The 21,721-nt window shown below is 51.9% G+C and overlaps 1 protein-coding gene across 1 annotated transcript in view; it reads left to right on the top strand.

Moving 5' to 3' along the window:
- Positions 1-21,721, top strand: part of LOC135404965 (uncharacterized) — an 801,303-nt gene that overhangs the window by 15,517 nt on the left and 764,065 nt on the right. The window lies entirely within an intron of this gene.

Below are 21,721 nucleotides of genomic sequence, written 5' to 3'. Positions count from 1 at the left end.
CTCCTCATCCTTGCCCAGCACAGCCCTCCTGGCACAGTTGGACACAGCCCTTGTTCTACCCCCTCCTCAGGTACCTGCCCAACCCCCTCAGCTCCAGCCTGATGGCCAGAAACCTTCAGGGCAGGGAGGCACCAGGGAGAATGCTGAGGAAAACTTTCAGCTGCACTCAAATCCAATTGGAGGGGTTGGTCTCTAGGAAGAAATCCCTTCTAATGCTCCAGAACCACCAGGACAATCTGTGTTGTGTCCTGGGCACTCCTCTGGCAGTGTGGGCTATGGAAAAGCTTTTGGTGTCAGGGCTATTGAGAAGGCTGGGCAGTGTCACTGGGAGACCTCTCCCAAACACTTGGAAAGGCCAGAGCCATCCCAGAGCTTCCTGGGGCCTTGGCAAAGGCAGACATGGAACCAGTCTGCAAACAGGGCAGCAAGGAGTGTTGGAAGACTTCCAGACTGCTCAGGCTCAGCAGGGAAGGGGATATGGCAAGTCCTCCTGCAGCCATTCCCAGGCATGGGAAGGACAAGGCAGGGATTGCAGAACCCCTGTGGGAGGGAACAGAGGATGTTGTGTGCCCAGACTTTATCAAGGCCCCTGACATGGTCTGCTGTGGTCTCCTTATGGCCAGACTGGTGAGAGCTGGACTGAAGAAGTGGAAGATGTGGTGGGTGGGAAGTTGGCTGAATGAAGAGGGTCAAATAAAATCCATGGTACAAAGTCCTCTTGGCAGCAACTTCCTGATGAAATCCCTCAGTGACCAGCCCTTGAACACCACTATAGAACATCTTTATTATCTCTCTGTACATTGGGACAAAATGTATTTTCAAGTCTTTTGTGGATTATTCCAAATTTCAGGGAGCCCCTGAGCAACCTGTCCTGGTTTAAAGACACATATTGAGGTGGGAACTCCAATAAAATGAACTCTCTCCCCTTTTATTCCCCACCACTACAGGGAGACAAAATACAAGGAGGTATAAGTGACAAAAATAACAGTTCACTGACAATAAATATAACAGCAAAACCAGCAATATCAACAGAACAGTTCAAAGCATCAGCAGAGAGAGAAATTGCCTCCTCTCTCTCCGCCCCCGAACTCCCTTTTGTAAACAGATGGAAACAGGGAGGCAGCAGCTCTGCTTGATTCCATGGAGTTCTGGGGAGGCACAGTGGCCTCTTGGTTCTGAGATGTTTCAGAGTTCCTTCTGTTCCAAAGACATCCCGCATGTCACAATGGTCCCTTGGTTCCATGAGATTCCACAGTGTCCCTGCATTCCTTCGGTTCCATGAGGCCCTGCAGTGTCACGGTGCCACTTGATTCCGGGACGTTACAAAGAATCAGAATGGCCCCTTGATTTAAGGCCAACTGCACATGGGGCTGCCTTAGGGGGAGTGTGGGCACCCAGACAAGGGAGTTGTCACCCCCCTGGACTCAGCCCTGGGGTCACCACATCTGGACTGGTCTGTCTGTCTGTGAGGTTCCCCATTCTGGAGGAATGAGGAAGAACTGGAGAGGGTCTAGAGGAGATCTGACAGGATGGAGTTCTTGTCCGTATTGGAAATAGAATGAAATCTCCACAAAGAGTAGCAATAAAGGTTCAGACTGAAGGTGAGGAAAAAGAAATATCACTCAATGGGGACCCTTGTGCTGCAAGAAATCACCCAGAGGGAGTCAGGATCAGCCCATGGCTTTGTGTTCCAGGGAACAGCCAGAGCTGGTGCAGAGACATCAGGGAGGGTCTAGAAATGCTGCTGGGAGGGGGTGGGAAAGCAGGAGGGGTGTGTGCAGCCTGCAAGGCCAGAGCAGCAGCAGGGCCAGGGCAGGACAGCCTGCAGGAGAGATGGCCAAGGGCTCTGGCAGGGCTGCAAGGCCCAAAGGCACCCAGGCCTTTGTCCCCTTGCCTCTGGCAGCTGCCTCTGCCACTCAGGCCACCACAAGCAACTTGCCTGGCAGGTTCTGCACTTGGTTTCTGCCTCGCCCCTCCCTCAGGAGCCTGGCAGGGGTTGCTCAGTTTTGGCCTTTGTTGTTCCTCCCCCTCCCATCCCAGTGCCCCCCAAACAGCCCTGAGCCAGCCGGGAGGGACAGGATCTGCTGGGCCAGGGCCTGGGGCTCAGGCCTTGGCCTTTGTGCTCCACAAAACCAAGGCAGGCTTTGCTCAGCATTGCAGGGGCCTGCCCAGAGCCTTTGTCTGCCTGCACTCCTGGCCTCCAAGGAGCTGCTCCAAGGAGTCCCTGGGGAGGCATTGTCAGTGCCTGCCCTCAGTGGGGCCCAGCAATGCTTCAAGGCACTTGGAGTTTGGCTTCTGACTTCTTCAGCAGCTGCTTCAATCTTCTCTCAGTACCTCAGGATCATGGGCTGGGCTGCAAACACACTGTGGGGCTCATTAAATTCCAGAAATCCCTCAGGATCTCTTTGTCTTCCTTTAATTGTCTTCAAGGCAATTTCAAAACAAGTCTTCAAAGTTTGTACTTTTTTTGTTTTAATTCAATTATGGCTATTTTGTAGTTCAAAGAAGAGGTGATAGAGGTGTTCTCCAAGTGATCTTGATGCTGAGTGTCTCCTCAGGAGATCCACACTGACCATGTATGATCAGCCTTTCTCCTCACCCCCCAACCTCACCAGTTCTGACATGGCCCATCTTGGACTGACAGCTGATGCAACTCCAAACACACTGTGGGACCCATTAAAACACTGAAAAACAAATTATTTTCATTCCTTTAATTATCTTCAAGTCTTCAAGACTTCTAGAGCTAATTGGAGTTGTTTTGTAGTTTAGCTAAGGAGGATGACTTTAAAGTGAAAGTCATGAAAAATATATATTTTTTGATGAAAGGGAATGATTTACACAGAGCCTTGGGATGCAAGACGGTCACGGTGCAAGGGATTTAAACACAAAGAAAAGGGAGCAAAGGAGATTAGTAGCATTTAATTATTGACCTCTTTAACAGTTATCAAAGAATTCAATAGCATTTGCTTCAATTTTAACAGTGACTGAACTTTCCTACAGCCAGAGAATTCTTCCTTCAAATCCTGGGAAGGTTTTTGGTGTAGTGAGAGCTCAGTCACCTCCCAGCCCAGGCTGCCTCTCATCTCTCTGCCTTCTCTCCTGTGCCCTGGGTGCTGCAGGCAGTGCCCTCAGCCCTGCTGGGCTGTGCAGAGGAGCTGCTCACCAGCAGAGCTGTCTCTTTGAAGCTCTTCTTGCTTGCCAGGAGCTCCCTGTGTGCCAGGAGCCCGGCCCAGCTCAGCAGCACAGCAACAGCCCCAGGCAGCCCTTGCTCTGCCCCTCTGGGCTCCCTTCAGCTGTCCCTGGGGCTCCAGGGGAACCTGCTGGCACACAGCTGAAGGAAATAATGATGTGCCTTCTCTCACTTGGGCACAGACACTTCTTTCAGCACTGTCATTTCTCCAAACACACACAGAGTTAAGTCCAAGAGTCCCCTTTTCATGTCCCATCATTAGACAGGAAAGCCAGACAGTGCCCAGGAGGGATCTCCTTCACCTGCACTGAGGGAAGGGACTCAGCTGAGTCAACAGAGGTGTCTCCTTGTGGCTCTGCAGACCTGGGGCCAGAAGGACACTCAGCTCCCTCCACAACCCCCATGGGCTGGGATTCCTCCTGCCCCACTTCAGTGGGCCCAAAACAGGCACCTGCAGGTGACTCCTTGTCCCAGCTCCCATGGCAACGAAGGAAGATGAAAGCCAGGAGTGACCTGCTGAGACACAAAGCCCTTGTTCCTTCTGAGGGGCCAGAGGTGACTGAGATTCCTGCTGGGAACTGCAGGCTCCAATGGAGCAGTTCCTAGGGACAGGGCAGCAGCTGTGGGATCTTCTTGGAGGCTGCTGGGACATTGCTTTGGCCAACTTCAGTGGCAGAAGGTGCCCACATGTAGGACAGGGGAACCTGTCACTGTTCCTTCTGTCCAGAGCACCCTAGAGGTGCTCAGGTGACCAAATGGAGTCAGGTGGCACAGGGAGAGAGGTCTCTCTCCTGTTCTTTAGCAGGGTATTTTCTACATGTCCTCAGAGTACAATGGCAGTTGTCTCCTGGACATCCCTACACTGCTTAACCTAATTGAGGGCAGCTGAGCCTGGATTGAATAGCCAAAGAGGGACCTGTAGTGCAGGGGAGGTGCCAGGGCTCTGCAGCACAAGTGCAGCAGCTGCCATGGACAGCACAGGGCCTGTGCAGGAACCCCGTCCCCATTCCCAGCAGTTGTGGGACAGGCACCACCCAGGGCTTCTCAGACACACTGGGTGCCTTTGGGGCAGGGAGTGAATCCCAGCCCTGCAGGGACACAAAGGCTGTCCCTTCTCTGCCCAGCCAAGGCCGGGCCAGGCACGAGTCCAAAGCACATCAGCCCAGGCTGTCCACACTTGTTTCCTCCCTCTGCTGGCTCTTCTCTCCCCCAGCATTTCAGCAGCATGTGCTGATCTCCTCAGGGATCAGGCCTGGGATTTTCCCCCTGGGCCTGAGTCCCAGCACGTCCACCCCCAAGGCCATTGTCAGCAAAGCCTCTGCACACCCCAGCTCTCGGGGCTTTCAGAGCAGCTTTCCCCACTGCAAGTCTGTTCTTATCCCGGTGCCCCCACTGAGGGGCTGCAGCCAGACAGGCCCCAATGCCCTGCATGTGGGGCACAGGCAGGAGGAGCTGCAGCCCCAAGTCTCTCTTCATTCCACTTGCAGGCAATAACAGCCCAGGCCTGCTGAGACAGTTCCCAGGTTGCAGGTCTGTGACGTGTTGGGAGAGAAGGTCAAGGAGACACAGGAGGGAAAGAGCAGGAGAGAGGTGTCCTCAGCAGGAAGGAGCTTCTTGGACCTGTGGAGCTGCTCCAGGGGATGAACAACTTGGGTGAACTTTTGTGGGTGAGGGTCAGAGGAGAGACTGGTTTGGGTGACATTGTGGAGTGAGACAAAGAGCCCATTCAAGTTGGCTTTGATAACCCTGGAATTCACTGGAAAGGCACCACGACAGGATGGAAAGAGTCCCAGAGGTTTCTGCAGAGTCTTGGTGAAGATACCCCTTGGGACACAGGCCTTTAGAGCACAGCTGCCAGGTTGGTGGACGACAGGGAGGTTCATCTGCATCTGCTTCTCTCCAAGAGGAACCAAAAGATTACCATAGTAACTGACCTTAGCAATGGGAATATATGGTGTTTGCCATGGTAACTGACTTCAGCAATGGGAATGTATGAGGGTTGCCATGGAAACCGACAATAGCAATAGAAATGTGTAACTGGCAGTAGCAATGGGAATGTATGGTGGTTGCCACAGTAACTGACCGTACCAACGGAAATGTATGATGTTTGCCACGGTTGCTGACCATAGCGACGAGAATGTATGGTGGTTGCCATGGTAACTGACCGTAGAAACGAGACTGTATGATGGTTGCTATGGTAACCGACCAAAACAGTGGGAATGTATGCTGTTTGCCATGGTAACTGATGGTAGCAATGGGAATGTATGCTGGTTACCATGGTAACCGACCGTAGTAATACAATGTATGAGGTTTGCCATGGTGAATGTCCGTAGCAGTGGGAGGTATGATGGTTGCCATGTGTCCTTGTTAGGACAGCTGGGACCGATTCATCACTGGATGGGTGTAGCCCAAAACTGTGTATTCTATAGCCTTCCATGCCATTTTCCCAGAAACTGTTGTCAGTAGAGGCCTGTGAGGTGGGGGGGGATGTTCCTGAGCACCCTCATACCCTTTTATGGAATTCCCCACTTTGAGGGAAGGACGAAGCATCCTTTTATGGAATTCCCCGCTCTGAGGGAAGGACAAAGCATCCTTTTATGGAATTCCCCACTCTGAGGGAAGGATTGACCATTCCTGCCTGAACTGGAGAATATATAAACCTGGAGTTTCAGAACCTAACCACCACTCGTGGGATCCAGAGGAGGACTGCAGCTCACCGCTCTCAACCAGACTGAGACACCACCCTAAACTGGACTGCAATCCCCACTTTTGACCAGACTGCAAGAGCTCTCCCACCAGCAGGTTTTTCCCCTCTCCCTTTACTTTGGACTCAAGGGGGGGCCCAAGGAACACCACTTTGTTCATGCCCCAGGGTACTGGGTTATACATTTGGGTTTCGTGGGTTAAAACCAATTGTTTGTTTGTATAATTGTACTTACTGTATTATTTTAATAAATTGTTATTCTGACTTATAATCTCTCCTTTGAGTTGAGTTCATTTCCCCTGCTGGTTAAATCTTAAACCAGCACAAGGGGCCAGTACTGGACACAGCACTCCAGGTGGGGCCTCCCCAGTGCCCAGCACACAGGGGCAATCAGTTCTCTGCTCCTGCTGGCCACACTCTTCTCCACAAAGGCCACGATGCCCTTGGCCTTCTTGCCCCCCTGGGAACACTCTGCCTCATATCCAGCCCCTGTCAAGCAGCACCCCCAAGTCCCTTCCTGCTGAGCAGCTCTCCAGCCCCTCTGCCCCCAGCCTGGAGCGTTCCAGGGGATTGTTGGGACCCAAGTGTGGGACCTGACACTTGGCCTTATTGATCCAGCCTGTCCAGATCTCTCTGCAGAGCCTTCCTGCCCTCCAGCACATCCACACTCACACCCAACGTGGTGTTGTCCACGACTTTCCTGAGGGGGCACTCGATCCCCTGGCCCAGATCACCCAGAACGATGTTAAACAGGAGCAGCCCCAACCCTGAGCCCTTGGGAACCCCACGAGTGACCGGCCCCACCTGGATTTCCTTCCATTCCCCACCACTCCCTGGGCCATCAGACACTTTGTCACCCAGCAAACAGTTCCCCGGGCAAGCCATGAGCAGCCAGTTTGTGCAGGAGATGCTGGGGGAGATGGTGCCAAAGGCTTTCTGGAATTCAGAGAGACACATCCCCAGCCTTTCCCTCAGCTGCTGAGTGGGTCCTTTGTCAGAGAAGGAGATGAGGTTGGTCAGGCAGGACCTGCCTTTCCCAACCCCACACTGGCTGGGCCTGATCCCCTGGTTGTCCTGCCCCTGCCATGGGATGGCACTGAGGAGGATCTGCTGCATGGACTTCCCTGGTCCTGAGGTCAATGGGACAGGCCAGGAGTTGCCCAGATCCTCCTTTTGGCCCTTCCTGTGCATGGCCATCCCATGTGCTTGTTGCCAGTCAGCTGGGACTTGTGCAGTTGTGCAGCACTGCTGGGCAATGAGTGAGAGTGGCTTGGCCAGCTCTTTCTCCAGCTCCCTCAGGACTCTTGGCTGCATCCCATGTAGGCCCAGGCACTTGGGGGGGTCTCATTGGCAGAGCAGGTCACTGACCATTTCCTCCTGCATTGTGGGGTTTCACTCAGCTCCCCATCAGCAGCTTCCAGCCAAAGCCTGCCTGCCAGGTGTCCAAGGGGTCAGTTCTGCTGCCCCTCCTTCCTTCCCCCACAATGGAAAACTCCCTCATTTTGGGTCCCTGTGCCCCAGACGGCTCCAACCACCACCTCACCCACCAGCCCCACAATCGTGGAATGCTTTGGCTTGGGATGGGCCTTCAAGATCATCTCAATACTCTCATAAGAAATAATTCCTTCCTACTATCTCCTCCAACGCTTCCCTCGATCCATGTGAAGCCACTGCCCATTGTCCTGTCACTCCAGGCCCTTGTCCATACTCTCTCTCCATCTTTCTTGTTGGCTCCCTTCAGGCACTGGAAGACCACAATTAGATCACCCCAGAGCCTGCTCTTCTCCTGCCTGAACAATCCCAGTTTTCTCAGCCCTGAGATATTTCTGAACCTCCCAGAATCCAGGGGCCATTGGGACCCTGCAGAACCTCCTGCATTCAAGTGCTCCTTGTGAAACTGCAGGCTCTCCTGGAACCCAAGGATTCCTGGAACACTGCAGAGCTCACGGAACCAAGGGGCCACTGTCCCACTGCAGCTCCTTCTGAAACACAAGGGACCCTGGGACAATGGGAAATCTCCGAGAATCCAAAGGGCATTTGGGGTCTGCAGGGCATCATGGACCTAAAGGAACCTTTGGAGACTGTGGAAGCTCATGGAATCCAGGGGCCATTGGGACATGTGGGGCCTCCTGGAAGCAAAGGAACCCTGAGAATGTCTGTGGGAACAAGTTAAGGCAGCAGCAGCTGCATTCAGTTAATCAGGATCCAAAAGGAGTGTTTTGGCCTTGACTGGTGTTTTCCATCCAGAGAGTGCTGTTTGCCAAAGTGGAAAACCACTTGGAACGCTCTGCATGGCAGCCTGTGTTTTTGTCTGGTGGCTGAACACAGCCAGCACATGAGGGGAGGGGAATGTGTGGGATCAGGGCACTGCTTTGGGGCCATGCTGGGAATTCCAGTGGACTAAAAGACAAACTCCAGATGCTGTTTCCAAAGGAACCCCAATGAAAGGAGGACGCTGGAAAGATGGGTGGACAAGTCCTGAAATGGAACTCTGTGTGTGCAGCCTCATTTTCTCCTTCAGTGCCCACAGGAGAGGGGGCAAAAAGTGGGGGTTGGGACCCAAAAAGAGTTCAGGGGGGAAATGGGGGATTGAGGGGACAATGGGAAAGTGGGAGGAATAGGGAAAAGGGTGGAAAAGGAGGGATAGTCTGGCAGGTCCCACAGTCCCATGGGGGTCTTTGGGCACAAGGGAGCTAGGAAATGGGGGGGGCAGGCCTTGAGCTTCCAACTTCCTGTGGGGTGCTGGTGGCTGCTGGATCCAATCTAAGCCTTGGATCATGGCAACAGTTTCAGATTAGAGGAATTACAGAGGTGTGACTGAATCACTTTGGTCCCCCAGGTTTTAATGATGGTAAATCAGATCTATTGATAGAAACAAATTTATTTAGAGATACAAATGATCAGAAAAGATCTTCATCACAAATAGTGCACAATATACACACTAAAACTACCAGGAGTAGAGGATAAGATAGGACAGTGCTCTACACTAAAGTAATTGTTGAAGCAATTCTACTCAAGCTGCCACAAAAGCAATAATTCTTAATTAGAGATGGATGGAACTCCCCCAGACCAACGCTCGGGGGGAGATCTCTGCTCTCAGCTTCCAGGAGTGACCTTGGGGGGTCCCCAGCCAAGGCAGGAATCTGCACACACACCCCTCCAAAAAGGGTTCTGTTTGAAGAAGCTGCCCCTGTGAAAGGGGACTGGTGGCCCATTCTGGTCCAAAGGGATGGACTGATAGTCACTGGACTCCAGGGGATGCCTCACTATCAGGGGGTTCATTCGGGGTGGAAGCAGCAGCCAAAGCTCTTCCCGCAGTCGGGGCACTGGAAGGGCTTCCCTCACTGGTGGGTCCGTTGGTGTTTGGTCAAATTGGAACTCTGGGTGAAGCTCTTCCCACACTCCCCACACTTGTAGGGCCTCTCACCGGTGTGGATGCGCCGGTGGGCAACGAGGTTGGAGTTCCGGTTGAAGCCCTTCCCGCAGTCGGTGCAGCGGAAGGGCCTCTCATCCGTGTGCGTCCGCTCATGCAGGAGGACACTGGAGCTGCGCTGAAACCTCTTCCCACATTCCGAGCACTTGTAGGGCCTCTCCCCTGTGTGAATGCGCCGGTGGGTGACGAGGTCGGAGTTCTGGATGAAGTCCTTCCCACAGTCGGTGCAGCGGAAGGGCCTCTCATCCGTGTGCGTCTGCTGGTGCCTGAGGAGACTGGAGCTGGTGTGAAACCCCTTTCCACACTCCAAGCACTTGTAGGGCCGTTCCCCAGTGTGGATGCGCTGGTGCGTGAGGAGTTTAGAGCTGTCCCTGAAGCTCTTCCCACACTCCCCACACGTGTAGGGCTGTTCCCCTGTGTGGATCTGCTGGTGTCGTATCAGGTGGAAGCTCCTCCTGAAACTCTTCCCACATTCCAAGCACTTGAAGGGCTTTTTTCTAGAGGGAGGTTGCCTCTGGACTACGAGGTCAGAGGTCCTGCGGAAGCTCTGTCTGCCTTCCTGGCACAGGCTGGCTCTTTCCTCCTCAGAGCACCCTGGGATGGCTTTGGAGCCCCTCCTGCGGGGGGATCTCCGGCCCTTTTCCTCCCCGCTGCCTTCCTGCGCCGGGGAGCCCTTCAAAACGGCCTCTCCCACCAGGGTCTCACGGGGGGATTTGTCCTCCGGGCTCTCCGTCCTCAGCTCGGGGCCTGGGGCAGGAAGCAAGAAGGACAGGCAGGGGATTTGCCTCCGGCCCACAGGGAAGGCCAAGGACATCCCCCCAACTCCGGCCCCGGCAGGACGGCGGCGCCAGCGGGGTTGTCCTGCAGCCGGGGCCATGCTCGGCTGACAGAGCCAGCACAACACCTGCCCAAAGGGACACTGACTTCCTCCTCACCTGCCTGGGGGGCCCAAGGCATCTTCCTCTTCCTCGCAGCCTCCTCCTCCATCCGCCCAAGCTTTGGGAAGGACAAATCCTGATGGGGGGAAAACAAGGGCTGAGCGTGTTGGCTTGGGGGTTCCTCCTGCCCAAGTCCATCTCTAGAACTCACCAGGCATCTTGTGACCATAAAAACCTCCAAAACACCAAGATTCAGCCCAGAAAAACCCAAACCATCACAATTCAGACAAAAACTCCTCAGAAATAAGAAGACCCTCACCTACCCAAACTGCAAAAAGTTGAGATTCAGCTAAAAAAATACTCCAAAATATAAAGATTAGACCAAAAAAACTCTCCCAAAAACAAACTGGGGTGTGGGGGCAGCCTGGGAAACCAGGGCTTTGCTCCCTCGGCTCTGCAGGGGCTTCCCACGGGCTCTCAACCTCCTTTGGGCATCCCCTATTCCGGTGTGGGCTCCTCCCAGGCTGCAGGGGGGTCTCTGCTCCATCCTGGACTCATCCACAGGTCACAGGCCCTTCAGCTCAGGTTCACCCAGAGCTCAAGCCGGTTCTGTGGAGTAGTGATCCTCTGGCCTTCTGCCAGTGCAGGCACCTTGGCAGGGCTGTTCCTCGAGGTTCTCTGGCCCCCTGCCAGTCCGGGGCTGTTTCTCCAAACCACCAAACCACGTGTGCCAAACGCCCTGGTTGGTCAGTGCCAGCTGGGGGAGCGGGCACTCGGTGAGGGGATGAGAAAACTGCACCTGGGGCTGGGCTGAAAGAGGCTTCAGCACCACTTCTGATGGCCCATGGGCAGCATCTGGCTTCTTCCAAACAGAGAGATGGCACTTGTTCCTCTGCAGGGACCTAAGGGCAGCAGGGTGACTCCTGGTGCACAGATGGAATGGCAGAGGACCTGTTGGATCCCTTGGATGGATCAGCACTCAGGGATACAAACTGCCCTGGGGCTCAGGATGCAGCTGCCAGCACAGATTTCCCTGCAAAGTCTGCAGTGAGTAAAGCTCTGGAGAGGAGATTGTGCCCCATGGATAGGATTTCAGAGGGGCCCTCAGGTCCCCAGCAGGAATCAGCAACCAGGAATAGACACAAAAGGCCCTGCCAGAGATTTTGGGGGGAGTGTCCTGCAGGAAGGGACAGTGTCACCCCACCAGGGCGGGGCTGGCAAGTGGGAGGCTGCTCCAGGGCTCTGCAAGAGGCCTCGTGCTCTGCTCGGCCCCAGCACTGGCTGGTACAAACACCCCCGGCTGCCCCCGGCCCTGGGCAGCTCTGCTGCCACAGGCTGTGCCCTCAACGTGGCCCTGCAATGGCCCTGCCTGTCCCTCACCCGGGGCCCTGCCCGTGGCCCTGTCCCTTGGCTCTCTCTCTGCCAGCTCAGTGTGGGGCACACGGGCTGGGGGTCCCTCCCAAGCCCCCCGGGCAGCCGGCGTTGGCTGGGGGGATGTGAGGGCTGGGCCTGCTCAGCACAGCCCCGGCCTCGTGCCCAGCGCCTCTTTCCTGACCCACACAAGACCTTCCCGGCCCCCCCAGGGCTCCCCTGCTGCTGCCTCTGCTCCTGGCCCTGCCTTTGCTGCTCCCTTGGCTGGGGCAGCGGCTGCAGGGGGGGATGGCAGCAGCTTCAGCTCCACGGCACTTCCTGGGGGGAGCTCAGCCCGGGGGGGACGGGCAGGGACCTGATGGGGATGGACAGGGGCCCAGCAGGGACAGCCAGGGCCTGCAGGGGAAGGCACAGGGACAACTGGGACCCCCACACTGCCACCGCTGTCTCTGCCCCATTTTGCAGGCTCCGTGGCCAGGCACAGTTTGTGTTCCTGGGTGCCCACCATCTCAGCACTTGGAGACCCTCAAATCAGCGCCCGCAGCTCTGCAGCAAAGCCCCAGCTCACCTGGCACACAGGGGATGGACACAGAACCTTCTCAGGGATGGGCACTCACAGCTTTGTCTCTTCCCCACCACAGGGCTCTCCTTCCTCAGCAGCACCTCTGCCTTCCACTTATTCTCAGCCTCACCTCAGGGACAGCTCTGGGCTCACCTCCGCGCCACTTCCCAGCCTCACCTCAGGGCCTGGGCTCAAGGACAGGAACCTGCAGGGAGGGGACATCAGGTGCAAGCTGAGGGCTGCCTGCTTGCACTGGCCTCGGGGCTTCTTTCTTCTTCTACAACCAGCCCAGAACCTATTCTGCTTTTCTAACATCACACTGGCCACACTCTGCCTCCTCTTCAGCTTCCTGTCCATCCACACTCCCAGCTCCCTTTCTGCCTGCCTGCTCTCCAGACACTCTGGCCCCAGCCCGGGGGGCTGACGGGGCTTCTTGTGGCCAAAGGGCAGGACCCGGCCCTTGGCCTGCTGGAACCTCATCCCCTTGCAATCAGCCCATGGATCCAGCTTGGCCAGGTCCCTCTGCAGAGCCCTCCTGCCTTCCAGCACATCAACACACCCCCAGCTTGGGGTCACCTGCACATTTGCTGATGAAATGCCTGGTTCTGCAGCAGCTGCAGATGCTCAAGGGGCAGCAGGACCAACTCAGGAGCCTGGGGGGCATTGGGGTGCGGGAGGGTCCTGGGGGAGCTGGGGAGGGGCTTTGGGGATTGGGGGTACAAACCAGTACAGATCAGTACAGACCAGGACAGACCAGTACCTCCTCACTGCTCCCCAGAGCTCTCCTGGAGCTGGGCCACGTTGTCCTGGGACACCTGAGCCCCCCCAGTGCCCTCCCAGTACAGCCCAGTGCCCCCAGTACAGCCCACTGTGTTCCTGTCCCAGGGTGCCAGGGTGCCCCCCTCTTTGGGGGGGGGTTGGAATGGATTTGAGGGGGGGGGCTGGGGGAGATTTGAAGGGATCTGGGGGTTTGGATGGGGATTTGGGGGCGTTTAGGGGTCTTTTGGGTGTATTTGGGGGAGTTAAAACAGGTTTTGGGGGCATTTGGGCATCAAAGGGGTCTGTGGGGGGAGGGGACTAAAGGGAAAATGAAGGTTAAGGGACATATGGGGAGGTTAAAGAGGTTTGGGGTGGAGATGAGGGCTGCACCAAGAGCAGCTGAGTCCTGAGACCTCCCCGGTGTCCTCAAGACCCTCTTGGTGTTCCTAATTCCCCCTTGACACTCCAAGACAAGCCTGGTGTCTCTAATGTCCCCAGGGCCTCCCCATTGCCATTATTCCCCTCTTGACACCCCCAATTCCACTGGCCCCAAGCCCCATCCCTGATGTCCCCAACCCTCCATCGCACCCCAGGAGCCCCCCCTGGACCCTTTGACCCCAAAAATGCCCCCCCACACGCTCACAGAAAGGCCAAGGGCATCTGGGGACACGTTGGGGACAGTTGGGGGCCTTTGGGGGGCACTGGGTGATTACTGGAGGATACTGGGACACACTCGGGGGAACCAGAGGGCACTGGGAGGGACTAGAGGGTTACTGAGGGATTCCGGGAGGGCACTGGGAGGGACTTGGGAGTTACTGGGGGATTATCAGGACAGAGGGAGAGACACTGGTAGGTTACTGGGCCATACTGGGGGTTACTGGGTGCTCACTGGAACATCACTGGGCCATACTGGGGGGCAGTGGGAGGTCACTGGGACACACTGGGTGGTCACTGAGGGGTTACTGGGCCGTACTGAGGGGCACTGGGAGCCCCTTACCCGGATGTGGTACATCTCCCCCCCGGACTTTAGGGGGCACCCCCAGAACTCCTTCCCCTGGGGGCTGGGAGATCCCCTGAACCCCACTGCTGGGCTTTAGGGAACCCCCGGGCCCCAGTCCCTTGGGGTCTCTGTGTGCTGCGTGTTGGGGCTCTCTGGGGTTCGGGGGGGGCATTGGGATCCCCTTTCCCTGGGGTCGGTCCGCCAGGCCGGCAGGGGGCGCTGTGACGGGAGCGGTAATGGCGGGTCGCGGGTCATGCCGGCGGGTTACGTCGGCGCGCCTGCGCAGTGCAGCCAGGGCGCTGGGACAGCCCCACCCTCCCCACGCGGGTTCCAGGCCCCGCGCTCTGACCCTCGGGAACCCCCGAACCCCTCGGCTAAACCCTCCCGAGCCCTCCAGCCTTTCACCCACAGCCGCGCTCCCCGCAGCCCCGAGCGGATCCCCAGAATCGCGCTCTCCGAGCGCAGCCGCACCTCCGCCGCTACCGCTGCCCCGCAGACAACATGGCGCTCTGCGCACGCCCCGCCTCTCGAGCCCCCGCCGCAGCCAATCAGCGCTCGGCCCGTCCCCGCCCCGTCCCTGCCGGCCCCGCCCTGTCGGGTGAGCGGGGCGGGCACGGCGGGAAAGCGGCGGGGGGGAAAGAGCGGGGGGGACCCCAAAGGGAGCGCGAGGGGCGGGGGGTCACCCCCAAAGGGGGCTGGGGGGAGCCGGGCTGTGAAGGGACTGCTTTTCCAAACTGCCCTGCTTATCCCGCATGTGCACACTTCTCTCCTGCTGGGATCTGGCCCAGACAAACCTGAAAATACCTGGAAGTGCCACCTCCACCAGCACTTCCTCCACAGCTGCTTTCAAGGATTTCTCTTCAATTTGCCAAGGAAATGCTTCCAGATCATACTTCCATCTACAAGTCAGAACACCAGCCTGCACCAGGACTCCTGCTTGTTTTCCCTGCACTTGCTGACAGGAGGTGCAGAGGCAGGATGTCAGCACTTCATTACCAACAGCCTTAACGGGGCATGACTCCACTTTTTAACCTTGGAAGAAGAGCAGCTTTTCCTTTTCCTCTCCTGTTTTTTGGGGTTAGTTTTATTTTACCTTCTGAAGAAAAGAACACATGTGTAAATTGAAATAATCTGAACCCAACTTTTAAGAAGACTGACACCTTTGAGCAGCTTCCTCTTAACCCTCTCTCCATGTTGGAGGAGTGGCCAGATGAAGAGTTACCAGCCCATCCTGGCTTCCAGAATGGCACAGCTGGTGGTTAGAGATTCATCTCACAGTTATCTAGAATATGCCCAAACTTGTTCTGCCCTTCCTAATTCCTAACTCAGACCAATGGCTCCAAACCCAGCATCTGGGAGGCTGATCAGGTTGGCAAGAACATTTCCCTGTGTGATAACAGTGTGGGCACAAGGACTGGGAGTGTGTCATAGGAAATCTGACTTGCATACATGGGGTAGGAGATAAAAAACCCCCACAGATAAGCAGAAAATGTTTGCAAGGAAGAATTGGCAGCAAGTCTGTCAGAAGATTAGTGCAGGTGACTATCAAATACAGGAGAAAACATGATGAAAGGAGTAACTCATGACTCTTTATCTGAGCTATGAAATGAACAGTAACTTCAGCCACTGATGAGAGATTTTTTTAAATACAGAAGTGAGTTTGCAGTTGTAGCATTTTCCACATTAAAGCCTACAGCTGGTAAATAATAAAATAAGCAATTAAAAAGCAATCAAGCTTGCTGCATGAAAACCTCTCAAACAGGCTGCTTCAAACAACAACAGTCTTCTTGCTCCCCTCCTTCCCCCAAGCCCCAAAACTTCACCACATCTCAGGTCTGCACTACTCACACACATCACTGGCAGAGGAAAGCCACACAAAACAAAAGATAAAGAATAATTACTTGTTTTGGTAGGTACTGATGGTCACGTGTGTGGAATGGGAGGTCCCAAGAGGAGCTTGGTGGATGGTCCCTCTTGGGAAGTACAGTAAGTCACCTGGCTGCAAGAAAATTGATATATTTAGGGCACCAGGTCAAACCTTACTGCAGTCAGAGAAAATACTCTCTGAGCAGACAGTCTGACAATATATATCCTTTAGAATCACAAAATGGAGCAGTCCTGCAATGTACACTTTAATAACATAAAGAACACTAAGCCAGAAGTTCAGAACCTTAAACTTTCCAACCTGCTGTCAATATTTGCTGAAAACGTGAAACAAGCTTTTTAACATTACAGAACACACAGACTCCCACTGAGCTGCAGGAAGAGGACAAAGAAGCAGCTGAGATGGACCTGCTGGCAACACAGTGGGCTGGCAGAGGAGCAGTGAAATGGGGATTTGGTCAGATCACATCAAAAGAAAAGGCTAGTATTCCACGAGAAAAAACAAATATTCTGTAAAAATGGTAATCTGTTACAATACTGTTGTCTGAGATTTTCAGTTAAAGCACTTAAAAAACAGGTACGACCTTCCTCCTCCTCCTCCCTATCTTTCTTCTCACCTATGTAAATTAAAACTCCACACTGAAAAAAAACTAGATAAGGAAAGTCAAGACAAGAAAGGTGTAAAGCACATAAAATTGCCTCCAAGAAGGAAATAAAAGTTTACTTATGGCTTGTCCTGTAAACACCTATAGAGTTGGACAGCACAGTCAAAGAAAACTGCCTTCCTTACCAGAGTGGGGACTACACCAACCAAGAGTATTCTGAATTCTCTTCATTTGAAAGATGGAGAAAGGAAATATTCTAGAAAGATGTTTAGGGAGGAAATAGAGTCAAACAACAGCATCCCTCTCAGAGGCAGCCACAAAGAGACAACCAAACTTTGACACCAGCCACCCAGAAGAAATGGGTCACAGGAAGTGAACAACAGCAAACAGAAGAAAAATAAATTAAAAACTTGGATAACTTTTAAGCCCATCATTATTCCATAAAAATGAAAGGCACTGAAGTCTGGTCCAAAATATTCCAGAAATGAAAAAGGGAACTGTAATTTACTAGACTTTGCATCACCCAGTACACGATGACGATTGAATATTCCCCTCTGTCAAACAACACAGCTCATGATGTCAGCATCCCATCCAATGGGTCACACTATTCCTAAAACACCTACACCATCCAACATGTCACACTATTTCTAAAACACCTACACCCAAATGCAGCTCTGAACACTGAGAAGAGCAGAGAGAGGCTCCATAACAGGCCAAAAGGCAGAGAAACTCCTGAGGATTCCAACATGGAGCAGCACCACCAGCTGGACAAGCAACACTTCAAAAGCAGGTAAAACAGAACAGGACAAGCACCAGATTCCCTGCTGACACTCAGTAATCTTCATGAAATGTTCCTTTTATTCCAAAAATCAACCACCAACCAAACACTTGAATTGCACGTTTGGAAAAAGGAAGAGCAATTAATACAGCAAGTTTATGTGGGGTTTGGGTCATGCTTTTCTTTATCAGCCAAGGATAAATATTTAAATCTCATGCACCAGAACAGTGACAATGTTCAGTGCAGCAGTAAGTCTCAGTGCACAGAAGGATTAGCCTGAGGGATTGCAGGCAGCATGTAAAAGCATAAAAATGTTTTAGAACCATACACAAATCCAGTGTTTTTTCTGCACACAACTCCACAAACATGACCTAGGAGTCAGGGTGCCCAACCTAGAGAGTACTAGTCAATTTACAGAAATAACTGGGGGTTTTGGCCCGTTATTTAAATACTAGAAGCAAAGGATACCTTTAAAAAAGGATACAGACAACTATCACCCAAATTTCTCGTGCTCGCAGTGTGCAAACCCTCCCCTCAGTTTCACAGCCACAATCACTGCCTTCAAGAAATGGACCACTTTTAACTTTTCTGGCAATCACAGCCCAGACCACCTAAAGCAGTGAAATTCTCATACCTTTAATATGAACTCACGTGTGGGATTCCCAATCCTATCTTCTGATTCCACATCATATTCCCGAGCTAAAGGCACCCTTGGTTTATGGAGCCACCAGTGTTTCTCGCCTTCCAGCTGAAGGATAAACACCTGCAAAAGACCATAAATCCAAATCCATAAGGAAGTAATTCCTTTCACATTAATTTTTAGATAGCTACAATTCAGAGAAATTTAAATTTGAACTAATTTTTTTTGTCTCTATTTAGAGACAACAGACAGAGGAGTTGTGAAGTGGGATCTGTTTTATCCTAAGGCAGGCATTTGGAAATCCCTGTTTCTCTCCAGTCACTTAAGTAAGTGCTAGAGAACTAACCCAAAAGGAACATCTGCCACACAAATATCCAGAATTTCAGGTGAAAGAGGCTTATCCCCAACAGAGCATCAGAAACCTCCTTAGGGTGCCCAATAGGGGTAGATGGCCTGAGTTAGAAATGCTGGATGTGAGGCTGCTGAATAACAAGCATAAGGAAAATGAAACTCCAGGTGTATTGAATGGAAATGAAAATATTAAAAAGCAAAATATACATATAAGGATTGGATTTTTTGATTTGGTTTAAGTGGGATAGTCCAATTTTTTCTTTATAACGCAGTGTATATTTGTATGTTTCTTTTAGAAGCTGATTTAAAATGCATTTGGACCACAGGAATTCATCATATCAGTAACTTCTTAAAAACAGCAGGACCAACAAGCACAACCAGTCTGCTGCTACAGTCCAGCTGAAGAAAGAGCAAGTACTTAGAAAAGGAAAAAGGACTTGTAAATTCTTGGGGCCTGAATGAAGTGAAAATGAAAAAACAGGTGCTAGAAAGCTTCTGCAGCTGTGAAAACAAACTTCTCTTTTTATCTAATGGAAATACCAGGTCTGGAAAACCCAGTTTACATGATATTATGATTAGATATTACTATTAGTAAATTTTCAGCAAAAATAAGTAAGAAAAACGACTACAAGGAAACACAAATAAAAAAAAAAAACATTTTCCTATAATGTTTAGTGGGGGGAGGGTTAGAAGCACACACACAACAGCAAACACTGCCATCAGCAAAAGCCCATGCACAGTTTCACAGGCAAGGTTGTGCTGTCCTACCTCAACATCATCATAGTGAGGAGGAAGGCCCTGGGATCCCTGGGGACTGATGTAAACATTGGACCCCACCAGAGACCCAAAGGAGCACTCCAGCTTCTCCTGAATCTTCCACAGCTCCTCCTGTAAAAAAAAAAGATGCTGTTACTTGCTGAAGAGCTCAGCCAAGCCCAGCCCACATCCTCCCCATGGCTTGGGAAGAATGATCACATCAGGGACACAGAGGCTGGGAAGGAAGGTGCTCTGTACCAGTGTTTCTCCTGAAGGAGAGCACTGGAGATGCAAAGGGGATCTGCCATGAGAGTCATTGCTAAGCCAAAAAGTCTGGTGCCCCAACCTGTGTTTGTTCTCTTCCCTGTGCCATCTTTAGGCTGCACAACCAGACAGACAAGGCTGAACAGAGGAAAATAATCCCACAAACAGCAAAACACCATAAGACAAGAAGCACATGCAGGACCTGCATTCTCTCACCAGAGAGAACATACAAAGGTTAGAGACCTTTCACCAGTTACTCCAATCATTTGGGAATATTCAAAACCAAACTTGACTCATCCACACCCCACATGTGACAGACAAGGCACTGAAGGGAAACAGCAGAACGTGCCAAGTACCAGATCCACACAAGTGCAGCTTGGCCATTAAAGCTGACATCAGCCAGGAACACTGTACCTGGGACTCAGCTTGTGTTTGGGATCTTATTTGGGTCCACCTCACAATTCAATTGTGTTGACACCTTCAAGACTACCTGAATCAAAGCACCTCCAAGAATCCAAGTCCTTTACACAACTGTGCAGCACCACTGTCCGTTCTCAAACTCAAGGACTGAGAACACTCAGCTAAAATGGGCTGGTACCTTTCCATGGTGCAATTCACTGGCAAGAACACTGGAAATACTTCACATGGTTTCACACCTTACCCTCCATTAAAGGGAAGTGGCTCAAAAGCCACAAAGTTTGCACAAGGGAACAGTGGGGCAGAAGGGATAATTTAAGCACAGATGCCTAATCATCAGTTTTGTGCATTTGGTTTTGTTTCCAAACTTTTATGTGACAGAGCAAAATTTTAAAAAGAATATATTATTATACATATTATAGCATGAATCAGATTTTGTTCTTACTGCAGAGCAGTGAAACATGATGGACAGTGCAAAAGTATAAACTGTGTTTTAATACAGTTCATGTAAAGATTTCAGCAGGTCATCAATGTCAACCACTTCCCCCGGGGACAGAGATGAAGCCATGTCTAGTGCAACTCAAGCAAAACACACCACATTATTAAGCCAGCATCAATTATATCCAGTGAAACAATCCCACCTTAAATCTCTGAGGCTGATGAAACTGTATTCTTGCCTTTTTCTGGTCAAAATCCTTCTTCAGCTGCATGTAATTCACTTTGCCTTCTTTATTTAAAACCTTCTTCTTTCCATTCACACACTGCAGATATTCACATCTCGCCCATAGTACAGGCCCTGGCTGCACAGCTCCTTCAAGTCTGACAGCTGGAACAGGGACAGGCAGTAAGCAGCCACCAGGGGATCATTGCTCTGGACGAGCAGTGGCTTTTGCTCCCAGTACTCCTTGAAAAACACCTCTTCTTTGATGGGGGAGATCAAGCTCCCGAAGAGGCTCTCTGGGTTCTCAAAACTCAGGACTGAGGGAGAACAAGCTGCTTCCAGCTTTGCTCGTTTACACTGTGCCTGTGTTTCTTTTCCCATTTCAGCATGCTTCCCTCCTTTCTTGGGCATGGTTCCTGTTCAAGAGGAGAGAGGACCAAAACAATCAACCAGCAACACAACCTCAAGAGCTCACGGGCCCAGAGCAACAACTCTTCCCCTACCCAGTGGGATATCAGAGTATCCTGGGAACAGCTCTGGTTTCAGAGCCTCACTATTTGCTCCAAAGCATTAACAGTTTACAGAAGACAGGGAACATTGTTAGGCCTTCCTGTTGATGCTCTGTAATTACTACATTTACAAGTTTAAAACTTGTAAAATTTACCAGTTTAAGAACTACAAGGCCAAGATTCTGCTTTCAGTCCTGTCGAGCTGTCAAACTTTGTTTATGTAGAACAAAAAGAATTCTTTCATACAAGCACAGACATTTCATTTTAAAGCTGGAAGTCATTTACTTTGTTTTTCCCAGGCAGATAGCATGATTGTGTACCATTATGCAAAAATGAAGAAGTTGATCTACAAATGGTTTGGCTGCCAAATTCTCAGGAAAGTTAAGGGGAAAATCAAGTAATGGTAGGTAACTGTGCAAGTCTGGAAAGCCAACACCTGAGAAGTTTGAACGTGCTGATGCCATAATTTCTAAGTAAAAATGACAGCTCTACTCCCTACACCCATTTGATAGGAAATGCTATCAATTTGTTGAGATACTTTTATTTACACAGATCCCGTATTTTGAAACTTAAACTCCAGTTCTGGTATTTACATGCAGCACTAAGTTCTGTGCAGCAGGACACCCTTGCTGGCCCACTAACTCCTGGCCAGTGTTTCATCAGCAGCTCCTGCACAGCCTGTCCCTCAACAGTAACCGAGGGTCACCTCAGCCCTGCAGGAGGGAATTCACATCACCTCCTTCCTGAGAGAATGAACATTCCCAACTGCAGCATGAGGCAAGGGAATGCGTAAAAAATTAAAGACTGAAAATCAGTCCCTGACTGACAGCAAGATCTGAAGATGCTGCTGAAGGCACCAAGATCTAAAGCTGACATCCCCAAATGACAGCAACACAAATGCAACCAAGCCTGGATTCATAGTTTTGAATTCCAGACCTAAATCCATTGTACCAACGTCT

The sequence above is a fragment of the Pseudopipra pipra genome, chromosome W, assembly GCF_036250125.1.
Source record: "Pseudopipra pipra isolate bDixPip1 chromosome W, bDixPip1.hap1, whole genome shotgun sequence".
NCBI lineage: Eukaryota > Metazoa > Chordata > Aves > Passeriformes > Pipridae > Pseudopipra > Pseudopipra pipra.
The sequence above is the reverse complement of the archived record's forward strand: the minus strand, read 5'-3'. Positions and strand labels throughout refer to the sequence as shown.